Below are 11857 nucleotides of genomic sequence, written 5' to 3'. Positions count from 1 at the left end.
GCGGGCAGCAAGGTAACCCCCGCCCAGTAGCCGAGTGGGACCCCCAGTTGCTCATGCTGGGGGGGTTTCAGCTCCGAACACCCCCTCGGCTGCAGCACCCCTCGCTGGCTCGCTGACCGCGATGCTTTGCTGGTGGCACAGAGGTGCAAGCAGGTGCTCTCCGAAACGGGGGGGTGCAACCCTCTGCTCCCCCACACTCAGCCCCGCTCACCTCCTCCCCGGGCTGGCCGAGCAGGTGCTGGTTTTCCCTTTTCCTTGAAACGTGCCTGCCCTTGGGTTTCTCATTAACCCCGTCCTCCTCCGCGAGGAGCGGTAACCCAGGCCGGGAGGGCGGATGTCCACAGGTCCTGTGCCAGGGAATGGGCTCCCCGCACCCCACTGTCCCTCCTCCGTGGGGGGTAGGGGGGATGCTGGCTGCTGGGGACAACGCAGCCCCCCGTCACGGGGGTTTCCAACCCTGCCCGCCCTGGCTCGCTCCCTGCCATGGTGGGACCCCAAAGAGAGGCAGGGCAGACCTCCCCCCCTGTCCCCCCCAAGTCAGGCAAAGCGACCTGGCACTGGGAGGCTTTTAGGAGCCCGTTTTGGGCTTGCTACCCCCTTCAGCCCCCCCACCTGGAAGCACTGTGGGGCTCAGGGGCTGCCCTTGCTGCCCCAGCCCCTGCTGCTGCAAGGTTTGGGGACCCACCAGCCCTGGTGCACCCCAGCCATCCCTACCTCACCCCTCCACCTGGCCTGGCTTTGTTTCCAGGGGGGTTTCTACTCATTTTAAACAGCAACCCCACAACAGACCCCTCCTCCATGCCCACCCTGCTCCCACAGGGCAGGACGCAGCACCCCCGGAGCCAGCCCCGGGGGTCCCCCCACCCTCGGCCCCCCACGCTGCCCAGTTTGCACCCAGGGCTGACCCCAGGGGCTCTTTGCGCCGTACCTGCCGCCCCTGCCCCTTTTTATACAGAGAGGTGCGGGGGGAAGGCTGTGTTCGACGGCGAAAGAACAGCAGCAGCGAAAAACAGCAGCAAGGGAAATCAATGCGAGCGTGCGTTTGTAAAAATATTTTTTAACGGAAAGACTTTTTTTCAATTAAATTATTGAAGGAATTTTATGGAGGTCCATGGTGCCCGCGTGGTTCTTGGAGGGGGCTTTGGGTGGTGGGGAGCCCTGTGCTGGGTGGGGGTTGGTGTGTGTGGAAGCGGGTCCGGGGCGGCGAGCAGCAGGCGCTTGGCCCCACACGGGTGCAAACCCAGCCTGAGCCCCCCCAGAGATGCTCCCCGCCACCTCCCTGGGCAGCCGGTGGGCGAGGGCTGCTGGGGGGTCTGAGGGGAGCGGGCGATGCTCCCCGAGCTGCCAGCCCTCGGGTGCCGCTGCAGGGACGTCCTGGGGCGTCGGGGATGGGGATGGCAGCAGCGGGGTGGCCCCTGGGGAGCACGGCGGCCAGGCTTGGGGAAGGCAAACCCTGCCTGCGCCCTGCGCTTCCCCCCACCCAGCCCCTGCGAAAGAGCCTTCTGTGCTCCAGGGGTTTTTTTCCCCCCCTTTTAATTCCTAACCAGGAGATTAAGGGAAGACAAAGGCTACGATTGTTCCCGCTCTGCAGAGAGCTGGAAAGTTCGAGGAGGGGGGGACCGTGCCTTTCCAGACAGACCCAGAGGAGGGGGATGCGACCCAGGTGGAGGGGCCGGGATGGAGCGGGGGCACCCCGGGAGCGGCGGTGGGGAGTCCCGGGGGCATGGCTGGGGTGAAGGCACAGCGGGTGCTAAGGGGGACCCCGCTGGGGTGGGCCAGGGGCTCAGGGCTCCGGCGGGAGGGTGGGAGGCGAGGAGGAGGAAGGCTGGGGATGATGGGTTGGCCGACTCGCCGGCTGCTTGGCGTTTTCCCTGCTAACTCTTGGCTGACACCTCGGCGACTTGGCAGGGAGAGGATCCCGCAGCCCCGTCAGCCTTCTGGGGCCGGCGCAGCTGGAAGGAATCACGGCTCGGCACGGCTCGGCACGGCCGTGACCCAGCGGGCCAGCCTGGGGCACAGGGCAGCAGGGGCACAGCGCATCCCCCCATGGCCACCGCCATGCCACCCTGCCGGAATCATCAGCCGGGTCGCGCTGGGGGCCGCAGCTCAGCCGAGGACGGGACGGACGCCGGCCAGGCGGGTCGTTGCCTCTTGGCTGGAGCTGGGGACACGCCATGGCCCGGGAAGGGGCTGTCCCCGTGGTGTGACGCACGGGACCCGGCGAGTTTTCCCATGCTCGCAGGGAGCCACAAGACACCCACGAACGCCCCAGCTCTCCTCCTTCTGTTTCCCGTTAAGATTATTTATTGGTAATTTTTAAGACCACTTACAAGACTCTGTTCATGTGCCAGGACCCTACACGGCTTTTTCCCAGGGCTTTTTCCCTAACAAAAAAAAATAATAAAATTGTTTTAATCATTTTCTTCCCACTCCTTCCTTCCAGTCTCCTTTGGTAGTTAGCAAGGGGCTTGCGCGTGGCGCAGCGCCCGTCCTTGGCTGCCGCCGCAGCTCGTCCTCCCTGCCCACTGCTGCATCCTTGGCTCCTCGGGCAGGGCAGGGTGTCCCCACAGGGGGGACCATGGGGGACAGGGCCTCCCCTCCGAGCGGTGCCCAGCATCCCTGCACTGGGAGCTGCCAGCCAGCCAGAGATGGTACCGAAAAGGGGATCCGGGGGCCGGGGGCTGCCTTGGGGAGCAGGAGGCGGCTCTCCCTCGGATGCCTGGAAGCTGACATCGTCTTTGGCAGCGCTCAGCCAGCGAGCGAACGCGCCCGCATCAATCACCCCTCGCCTGCCTGCCTTGTTTGAGAAGCAGAATCCTACCTGATGCTGGACCAGGAGGCAAAAAGCAGCTTTGGGTGATTAAACAGCACCAGGGCAATGACTTGACCCGATGGGGTGGTCTGGTGTTGGGGAAAGGCTGGGTGCACAGGGGGAAATGAGAGGGAAAGCCGTACTGGCCTTGCTGGTCTGGCTGGGGCTGGTGCTAGGGGCTACATCGCTCCCCCCATGGCCCACCCCGGCTGGAAGCGTGGGCTCCTTCGGAAACGAGGGGAGCGAAGGGGCTGCTGTGCCGCCGGGAGCAGTAGCTGGAGGTGCCCCGGTCCCTGCCCGCTTGCCTCGCCCAGGTTTCGCTGGCCATCGCACCTGCCCATCCCCGGGTGCCCGCTCGGTGCAGACCACCCCTGGAGCGGGTACCACTGCCCACGGCCTGCACGGCAGCATCGCCCGCTCCGCTGCCCACCCAGCCCCTCCCGCCACCCAGACCTGCCTGCTCCTGGAGCAGCGCCCAGGGGAAACGGGGAGACCCCTTCCCCCTACGGGACTCCCCACCATGGCCGCAGCCCAGCCGGCTGCTGAGCCCCCTTGTCCCCCTCCCCGCTCCCGCTTTGATCTCCCCCGCAGCCGGGACCGGTGTCAGCGCCGGGGGCCGGGGCAGCCCGGGTGTCAGACAGGTTCAGCCGCACATTTCTGCCTAATGAGAAATTTCCTCTCGGCCGGGTTTCTTTTTTTTAACCTCCGGTATCGCTACCCCACCTCTGCCTCCGCCACCATGGCTTCGCCCGCCGGCCCGCTGCTCGCCGGGCCCCGGCAGCACCCCCTCCCCACCCCCTCCCCACCCCCTCCCCACCCTTTCCCCGGGGGATGGCGTGGCCGGGAGCCCGGCAAAACCAAAACTCCGATGACCCATCCCAGTGCAAGAGCCAGAGGCTGCAGAGCGATGCTCTGAACTCTGGCGCTGGACCGAAGCCGGGGTGCGTGGGCTCGGTGCAGCGGTGGGTGGGGTATGGGTGCTGCACCCCGCCGTGCCCCAGTGCCACAGTCCGTGCTCGGGGGAACCACAACACCAGGTGCCTGCGGGAGTTTCAAAGGGAATGGAAAAAGCAGCAGTCCCACTTCTGCATGAGGATTCAGGCTCGTTTCATGCCTTTAACGGGTTTCCTCGCTCTGAACTCGCTAATGAGCCAGTGTGGGAAGTGGCAGGGGCCGAGGGCCCCCAAACTGGGGCAGCAGAGGGGGGCGAGCGGCTCCTCCCAGCATAGCACACAGTGGGGAGCGGCGCCCGCCATCCACCCTGGTCCCCCATGGGGTCCCACCTACTTTTGGGGCTCCCCGGCCAGCCCAGCTGACCCCCAGCCCATCCCTGCCACCCCAGCAGCCCCATGCCGGTGCCCCGAGAGAAGGGTGCCCTGTGCCACCACCCCCGTGAGGGTGCCTCATCCTCCGCCACTCCCACACGGGTTTCCCCCATCCCTCTGTCCCCATCGTCACCCAGGCGGGGAGCCGGGACTGCGCCCCGGGACGGCGAAGCTGAAACCATGACCCATCCCCGGGGCGGTGAGTCAGGCCGTGCCAGAAAACACGTTCCAGCGCCGTTCCCTTCCCAGTCCCTGTCCCCAGCCCTGTCCCTGTCCCCAAGCCCATCCCGCGATGCCACGGCACGGATGGACCCCACCGGAGCCAGCAACGGGGAGGAGGGAGGCGAGAAGCTCCGGGAGGTGGCGGGCGTTTCCATCCCAGGCCAAGCCTTGGCAGGAAGGGGAGCGGGAGGATGAGCCAAGCCCGCGGCAGAAGCACCGGGGCGGGAGCGCAGAGAAGTTTCAGCCGGCGTCACCAACCCTGTGCAAACAAACCTGCAGGACGACGCTGCGATGGGGGAGAGCTGGGAAACCCCCACCTCTTGGGGTCGAGGACCTGGGTGATGGACCCACAGTGCAGCACGTCTGGGGGCTGGTATGGAGCAGGGGGTGTCCCTGACAGCGCGACAGCAGCCATGCCACAGTCCCAGCCCATGTCCCCTTGTCCCCTTGGGCCCAGGCGGCAGGCAGGGGACGGGGTATGGTGGCAGCGGGGGGCCCGGGCTCCTGTTCACACGCTTCCACCGGGCGGGCGGTGGGTGATGGACGAGGCATGTCCCAGCCTCCGCGCCGAGATAATCCCGTCCCTGCCAGCACCACCGGCTCGCGGCCGGCATTTATCTCACACCAGGGCTGACGTCACCCCCCAAGACCCCAGCCAAGGCGGCCTTGCTGCTCCTTCCAGCTTTTCCCAGGGACAGGGGCTTCGGGCCCCTCGCCCCGGGCTGCAAGCAGGTGGATTTACGACCGCAGCCCGCTCCGGCATCCAGGGGACAGGAGAGGCAAAGGGGCCTTTATGGCTTTAATACACCTTTCTGACAGTGAATTTTAAATGGCCTCATAAACCCCCCTGTTGCCCACCCCCAGCAGAAGGCGGTGGTTTATTAGGGCTGTAATTCTTCTCCTGGCATTTCACGAGTGTCCTTTTAATCTGCACTCTGGGTTTTTTTCATTTCTGCTTAATACCGGCAGCTGTAAATGCTGTTAGGGATGGTCTTGTGCAGCGACCCTCTAGGGGGGACCGGGTGCTGGGGCAGGGGTGCGATGGAGCAGCGGGAGCTGGTGGCTGGGACGAGGGGTCGCACCGCTGAAGAAGAGACAAATTTTGCTGCTCCAAGCGCATCCCTCCTCTGCCGAGCGGGCCCAGGCAGGATGCGGCCACGGTGCAAGGAAAGCCTTCCCGGGGAACCTTGGGATTTCGGCAGCGGAGCTGGCCGGGAGCTAATCCTTTGTGCCAGGCTTTCCGCTTTCATCTCATTAACTCCCGCTCTCTGTGCTGCTACCCTCTCGGTTTTTCTGGCGAGGAGATAAGTCTCCGTGCTCGGCGTGGTGAATCCTCCGCGCCTGCTCGCCCGATGCTCCCGGTCGCGCTGACGCTGGCAGGCAGCTTCCACCCAATTACAGCGGGGTGAAGCTCATTTTAATTGCATAGAGCAACTGGGATTACGCAGACTTTATCTCCTAATTCCCTCTTTATCTCTTAACTTCACACTCGCCGCTTGCATTGAAGAAGGAACGCTTGTGCCGGCGTTTGCAATTTCTGAAGTAGCCTTTCGCCATGCACCTCCCACTTGCCCAGATGAGGTTGGCCCCAAAATGCCCCAAAATGCTCCAAAATGCCTGCGCTGGGGAACCCTCCACATCCTGTGGAGCTGGGATGAGCTGCTGACCACAGCCCCAAGGACATCCCCACAGTGCTGGGGGGTCAAGCCCACCCACCCAGGGGATGACACCCATCACACCGGCTGCTTTGGGAGGAGGGCTCTCCCTCGAGCTGGTGTCCCCAGTGAAGGCCACATCTCGCCTGGAGGCAGAGGTTCTCCAGGAGTAGCTGGGATGGGCACAGTGTGGGGAAAGGGCTTTTCCCCTTGACACCCCACGACCCCCAGGGACTGCTGGGGCTCCTGCGGGGCTCGGGGGGTCCCTGCGAGGGAGGGACAGGGTGTTTGGCCCCCAAAATGCAGTCTGGAGACAGCGAGCGTCTCAGCCAGCTCCTTGGGGATTCTTGAGGACCCTTTATCTGCCCTGCACACTTAAACGCTGCTGCAGGCCTCTGGGGGTTTGTTGGTGGAGCCAAACGGCGCTTTGTAAGCTCTTTGGGTACAAATAGCACCCATAGGTGCCTGCCTCCCCCTACGCAGGCTGCCCCGTCGTCCCTCCCCGCAGCAGGAGCGGCAGAGAGCCAGGGTGCTCTGCCCTTCACGCTTTTGTTTATTCAACTCCCTGAGCCATCCCTCAGTGCCCAGGGCAGGGTGGCGCGGGCATCCAGCAACACCCACTTCTGCGTGCAGACACGTCCACCCCGACCCAGAACGAGCTCTTGAGATAATGAGATAGCCAGAGGCTGCCCCGGGCAGGGGCACTTGGCGGGGCCGGCCCCGACAGCAAGGCGGCAGCAGGTCCCCTCTCCCTGTGACTATGTTTCCCCGTTGGTTTGATGTCCCTTGGCATCACGGAGAGCCAGGTACCGGGCTCACCCATGCTGCAGGTGGGTAAACTGAGGCAGCAGGGCAGGGGGCAGGTGTTTGGCTTAGCAAGCTCTGCATCAGCTCGGCCGGGTGCTAATTAGCCGCCATTAGCACACACTAATTAATCTAATTCCGATGACCCACAATTCCGGAGCGTGAGAGCTGCTCCTTGCCCTCTGCCAGCGCCGTGCACGGCTCTACCCACGCTGCGGCCAGTAGCAGCAGGGAGGGGACAGATCGGGGAGCCGCTGGTGCTGGTGCCGGTGATGTGCCCTCCCCGGGCTCAGCGCTGCGCGGCAGCACGCTCCCAGACTCCACTCCCCAGGCACTGCCAAGACAAGCCAGAGCTGGCCCATCAGGCATTTCGGGTGCCGGGAGAGCTGCCCTAAACCTGTCAGCTTGTACTGCAGGAGTGCCACAAGCGACCATTGCCCCGGTGTCCAGCCGGCCGCCTGCCCCCTGCACCTCGCATGGGGGGCCAGGCGTGCTCGGGGGGCCCGGTGCTTCGATATGGCGGCTACGGCAGCGAAAGGGTGCCTCTTAATCTGGCGGCAGCTGCGAGGCCCGGGCTTGCTTGTTCAAGGGATATGGCAGCTCGGTCAACAATCCCCCGGCCCGTTCCAGGGGGGATTAGCAGCCCCCCGGGGAGGGAAGGGGCCCACATGAATATTGGGCGGGTGGGAACGTGGCCCGTGGAAACAAAGCCGGCCGGGGAGGCGGTGGGGAGCAGGAACCCGCCATCCCAGGGCATCCCCAGGGCAGGGGACGGGGGCTTGGGGACCGTCCCTGTCCCCGTCCTGCTCTCACACCTTGCGGTGCCGACAGGAGGGAGCTCTGGTTATCATCCCGCGCTGCCCCGCTGCGATAACCCAGCCAGTGCCGGGGCAGACAGCAGCCCCCCACCACCCCCTCGACCGCCTGTCTGTCCCCACGTCCCATCGCCCCCAGCCCCGCAGGGAGGTGGCATGGGATGCACCCAAACGCCAGCACCTGGGAGCTCCCAGCAAACCAGGGCAAGTGTATAATTAGCCCTCATTTGTGAAATCCAAGCTGGAGGAGGGCATGGGGTGTCAGGTCAGCCTGGCCAGGAGGGGAGCTGGGCTGCCCGGGGACCCCCCAGGGGCTGTGGGAGCTTCCCTCCCTGCTCCAGTGCAGGGGCAGCCCCGGCCCCCTGAAACACCTCTGGGTTCAAACTGGGAGGCTCCATCTTCTGTTCGAGCAGCAGGTAGGACCCTGTGGGAGAGGAGGAGGGTGTGCCTTGGTGGCATCAGACCCATGTTTCCCACATGTTCGGCTCCCCTCCAAACCAGAGCTGCTCTCCTCTGTGTCCTGCTGTGCCCTGTGCTGGGTCCCAGTGTGCGAACCCTCCAGCCTGCCTTTGCCTGATGTTTGGGATTACCAGTGCGAAGGTCTCAGCGAACAGCCCCACAGCCCTCAGTGCCTACTGAGCAGCTTAGAGCCCAGCCCTGGAGCTTTGCCTGCCCCAGGCTTATCTCCCCGGGGATCATACCCCTCCCCGGAGCAGCTCCCGTGGGGGCTGTGGGGGTCCCTGGGGGGCCACGAAGGCAGGAGAGACCAGAGCATGCACCCAGGGAGCGGTCCCTCGTGTCGGTGGCATATGGGGGGATCATGCCCATCTGGGGGGATGTGCATGGGGTGCACGTGTGGGTGCACACACACGTGTAACTGGGTGCTCCCGTGGGGCCCCCTCACCCCGCTCCCTCTGGGTGCCGAGCAGGGGCCGCTTTTCTGCTCCGTTAGCCACGGCTGTGCTGGCACATAATGACATGGTAATTGCGAGCGGAGGCCCGGCCACACGCACTGCCCAGCTCACCGGCCAGCCCTCGCCACACCCGCGTTAGCCGCTGCCCGGGGGGTCTCGCTGTCCACTCCCCTCACCTGGCCAGGAGACCCCTGCATCCGGCTCCATCCGAGCTCTGCTCCGGCAGCAGGGTAGGGGGGAAGCCCCTTGGCAGGCTGCGGTCACCTCCTCGCCTGGGAGCTGGGAAACCTGTCCTTCCCCGTGGTGTTTACACGGGTAAGAGGGGTCCTCCGCCGCTGCACATCGCATTTTCTGCTTGGTCACTTCCATCTGTGTCCCCGCATAATGATTTTTTCTGCTACATTAATTTAACACACTGCGGCGAGCCGAGGCGCTGGGACCTCGGGCTGCTTAATTGTGTCAAAGGAAAGGCTCCCCGCTCCCGCTTTCATCGGCGGCTGGGGCTGCCGCAGGGTGGGTGTCCCCGCGGGGGGGTGGGAAGGGTCTCAGGGTGGTCGTGGGCTCCAGGAGGAGGCGGCGGTGGGAAGGTGGGGGGTGTTGGAGGGCTTGGTGTGAGCACCCCTAGTCCGGGGCAGACGGTGGGTCCTGGCTCAGGGCATCTACTGGGGGCTGCGGGGTGAGGGGGTGGTCCTGGGCACCCTAAAAACATCCCCTCCAGAGACCCTGGCAGCGTGGGCCATGCCACCTCATTCCTACAGACGCTGCAGCAGGATGGCGGCGGTGCCTGACGCGTTGCCTGGAGCCGGCTGGCCCGGGACGGCGGGAGCCGGAGGGTTAAGTGCCGTGTTTGTGTTGGCTGAATGCGGCGGGGAGCCCAACAAGGCCCCCACAAACGGAGGTGAAGGGCTGCCCAGACGGGATGTGACAGCCCGATTTCAGGGCTGTCAGCCCCGGCATGGTGGGCATTGAGCGGGGACATTCCTCCCCGCCGCTCCCCGCTCCCCTGGCTCCCGCGCCGTGGCCGCTGACAAAGGCGATGGGCAGCCCCTGCCCGCCTCGGCCCCACCATCTGGGGTGCCATGGGGCATCTGTGGGGCACTGCCAGGCTCGGGGGTGGGCTCCGTGCCCGGCTCATCTCCCCCAGCACAGGTGGCGCTCGGGGAGCCCCCCTCGCCGTCCCCTCCGGTGGCCCCGCCATAAGTGGCCTCCGGTATTTGCAAACATTGTGGCGAGGGGCTGGGAAGGTCTCGGCCCACCCCAGCGGGCCCCTTTGTGCGGCGCGGACCCCCGGGGTCTCATTTCCATCCCGCCCGGGCATTCGCCCCGCTCCTTTCAGCGCCGCCGGGCCTCGCTCCACGGCGTGCCGGAGCCCGGTGGAAGCGGTGCCAAGCACCCAGCTGTGCCCCAGCCCGGCACGGTTCCCATCCCGGGGGCCCATGCCTGCGCCACCGGCGTGCCGTGTCGTTGTGCCTGCTGCTGCTGGGCTGGTCTGTCCCGGCCCCTCCAAAGCCCACCGAGGGTCCACACGGGCTGCCGTGCTCGGAGGGGTGCGCAGCCGAGCACGCACCTCCTGCACACCCAGCTGCGTGGAGGCACCTGCTCACTCACGGTAGTTGAACTTGATGATCTTGGAGGTCTTTTCCAGCCTTAATCATAGAATGGTTTGGGATGGAAGGGACCTTAAAGATCATCCGGTTCCAACCCCCCTGCCATGAGCAGGGACATCTCCACCAGATCAGGGTGCTCAGAGCTCCATCCAACCTGGCCTTGGACACTGCCAGGGAGGGGGCAGCCACAGCTTCTCTGGGCAACCTGTGCTAGTGTTTCACTACTCTCATGGTGAAGAATTTCTTCCTAATATCTAATCTAAATCTGCCCTCTTTTAGCTTAGAGTCTTTCCCCCTTGTCCTATCACTACACACCCTTGTGAAAAGCCCCTCTCCATCCTTCCTGCAGGCCCCTTCAGGTACTGGAAGGCTGCTCTAAGGTCACCCTGGAGCCTGCTCTTCTCCAGGCTGAACAGCCCCAGCTCCCTCAGCCTGTAATGATTCTATGATTCTACGCACACCCACCCCATCCATGCCTGACAATGGCCATGTGCACCTACTCTTCCCCTGTTCCCCCCACTTTGCAACCCTGTGCACACCCCCTGCCCTCAGGACCCCCCAAACCCCCCCCAACCCAGCTGAGCGAGGTGCCCTGGACTGGCAGGCAGCTCTGCCCAGCCTGGCACAGCCGGTCCCCACGGCGCGGGGACGCCGTGAGCAGCTCTGGGCTCCCCATGGCTCCCAGCACCCTCCCTCTGCACCCAGCTGCACGGTCACCCCATCCCCTCTGACAAAATCTGGGAGGCTACCGTGGCCACATCCCCCACCGCATGGCAGGGACCCAGGCTGGCGCGGCGCAGCCGGCTCCCAGGCAGCGCCCGTTGGTTAGCACCGGTGTTTTATGGCCCTGTTTGACGCCGGCCGATCAATGCCAAGCCCCGGTTTATTTGCTTTAGGGGTTATAAACGTGAATGAACCCGGCTGCGCCTTTGCAACGGCTCTGCTCTGCTGCCAGGTGCGGGGTGGAGGGGACGGGCAGGGGACAGCGAGACCACGGGGCACGGTGCCCGTCTCTCGCCGTGCCCGCGTGTGCCCGAGGGAGCCGGGGTTGCTCTTTTCTCGCGCTTTTTGTGGCCGGCAAATCTCCTCGGGGGCCGCGGGCAGTGACCCCTTCCTGGGCGCAGCCACTAAGCCCTTTGTAATGGGATTTTGTGGCAGAACCGGCAAATTAGGGGCGAAGTGAATGTGTTAAGCTGCTGGTTTCTTTCTGGCGGGTTCCCCCTTCCCGGCCCATGCCGGCTGGAGCCTGAACAAAGGCGATGAGCTCTGATTTATCTTGGGCCTTTAGAAGTAGGAGCTGCACAGGGCTGTGTGTCATGTCCGTAGTTACCCCCCCCCCCCCGCCCCGAAACAGGCAGGCTGGGACAGGGATGGGGACAGGGACAGGCAGAGCCCAGGGCTGCAGGAAAGGAGTTGTGCCAACATGTTGGCCATGGGGGCAAATTTGGAGCAGGGGCACAAAAGGTCCCATCTCCAGGACAGGGTGATGAGGCACCAAGGGATACCCCGCAGCATGGGACCGCTCTGAGACCCTCAGCATCCGAGCTGGAGCTCAGCACTGGGAGAGCGACCAGGATGGGGGAACAGCTAGGGCTGTCCTGGCACGGGGACAGTCCCCAGGCGATGCCGGGGGCACACGGTCAGAGGAGTCACCTCTGCTCCAGAGTTGACATTGTTCCAGTGCAAGGACTTCATTAACACCG

This window comes from Opisthocomus hoazin, chromosome 4, assembly GCF_030867145.1.
Source record: "Opisthocomus hoazin isolate bOpiHoa1 chromosome 4, bOpiHoa1.hap1, whole genome shotgun sequence".
In the NCBI taxonomy this organism is placed as follows: Eukaryota; Metazoa; Chordata; class Aves; order Opisthocomiformes; family Opisthocomidae; genus Opisthocomus; species Opisthocomus hoazin.
The sequence above is the reverse complement of the archived record's forward strand: the minus strand, read 5'-3'. Positions refer to the sequence as shown.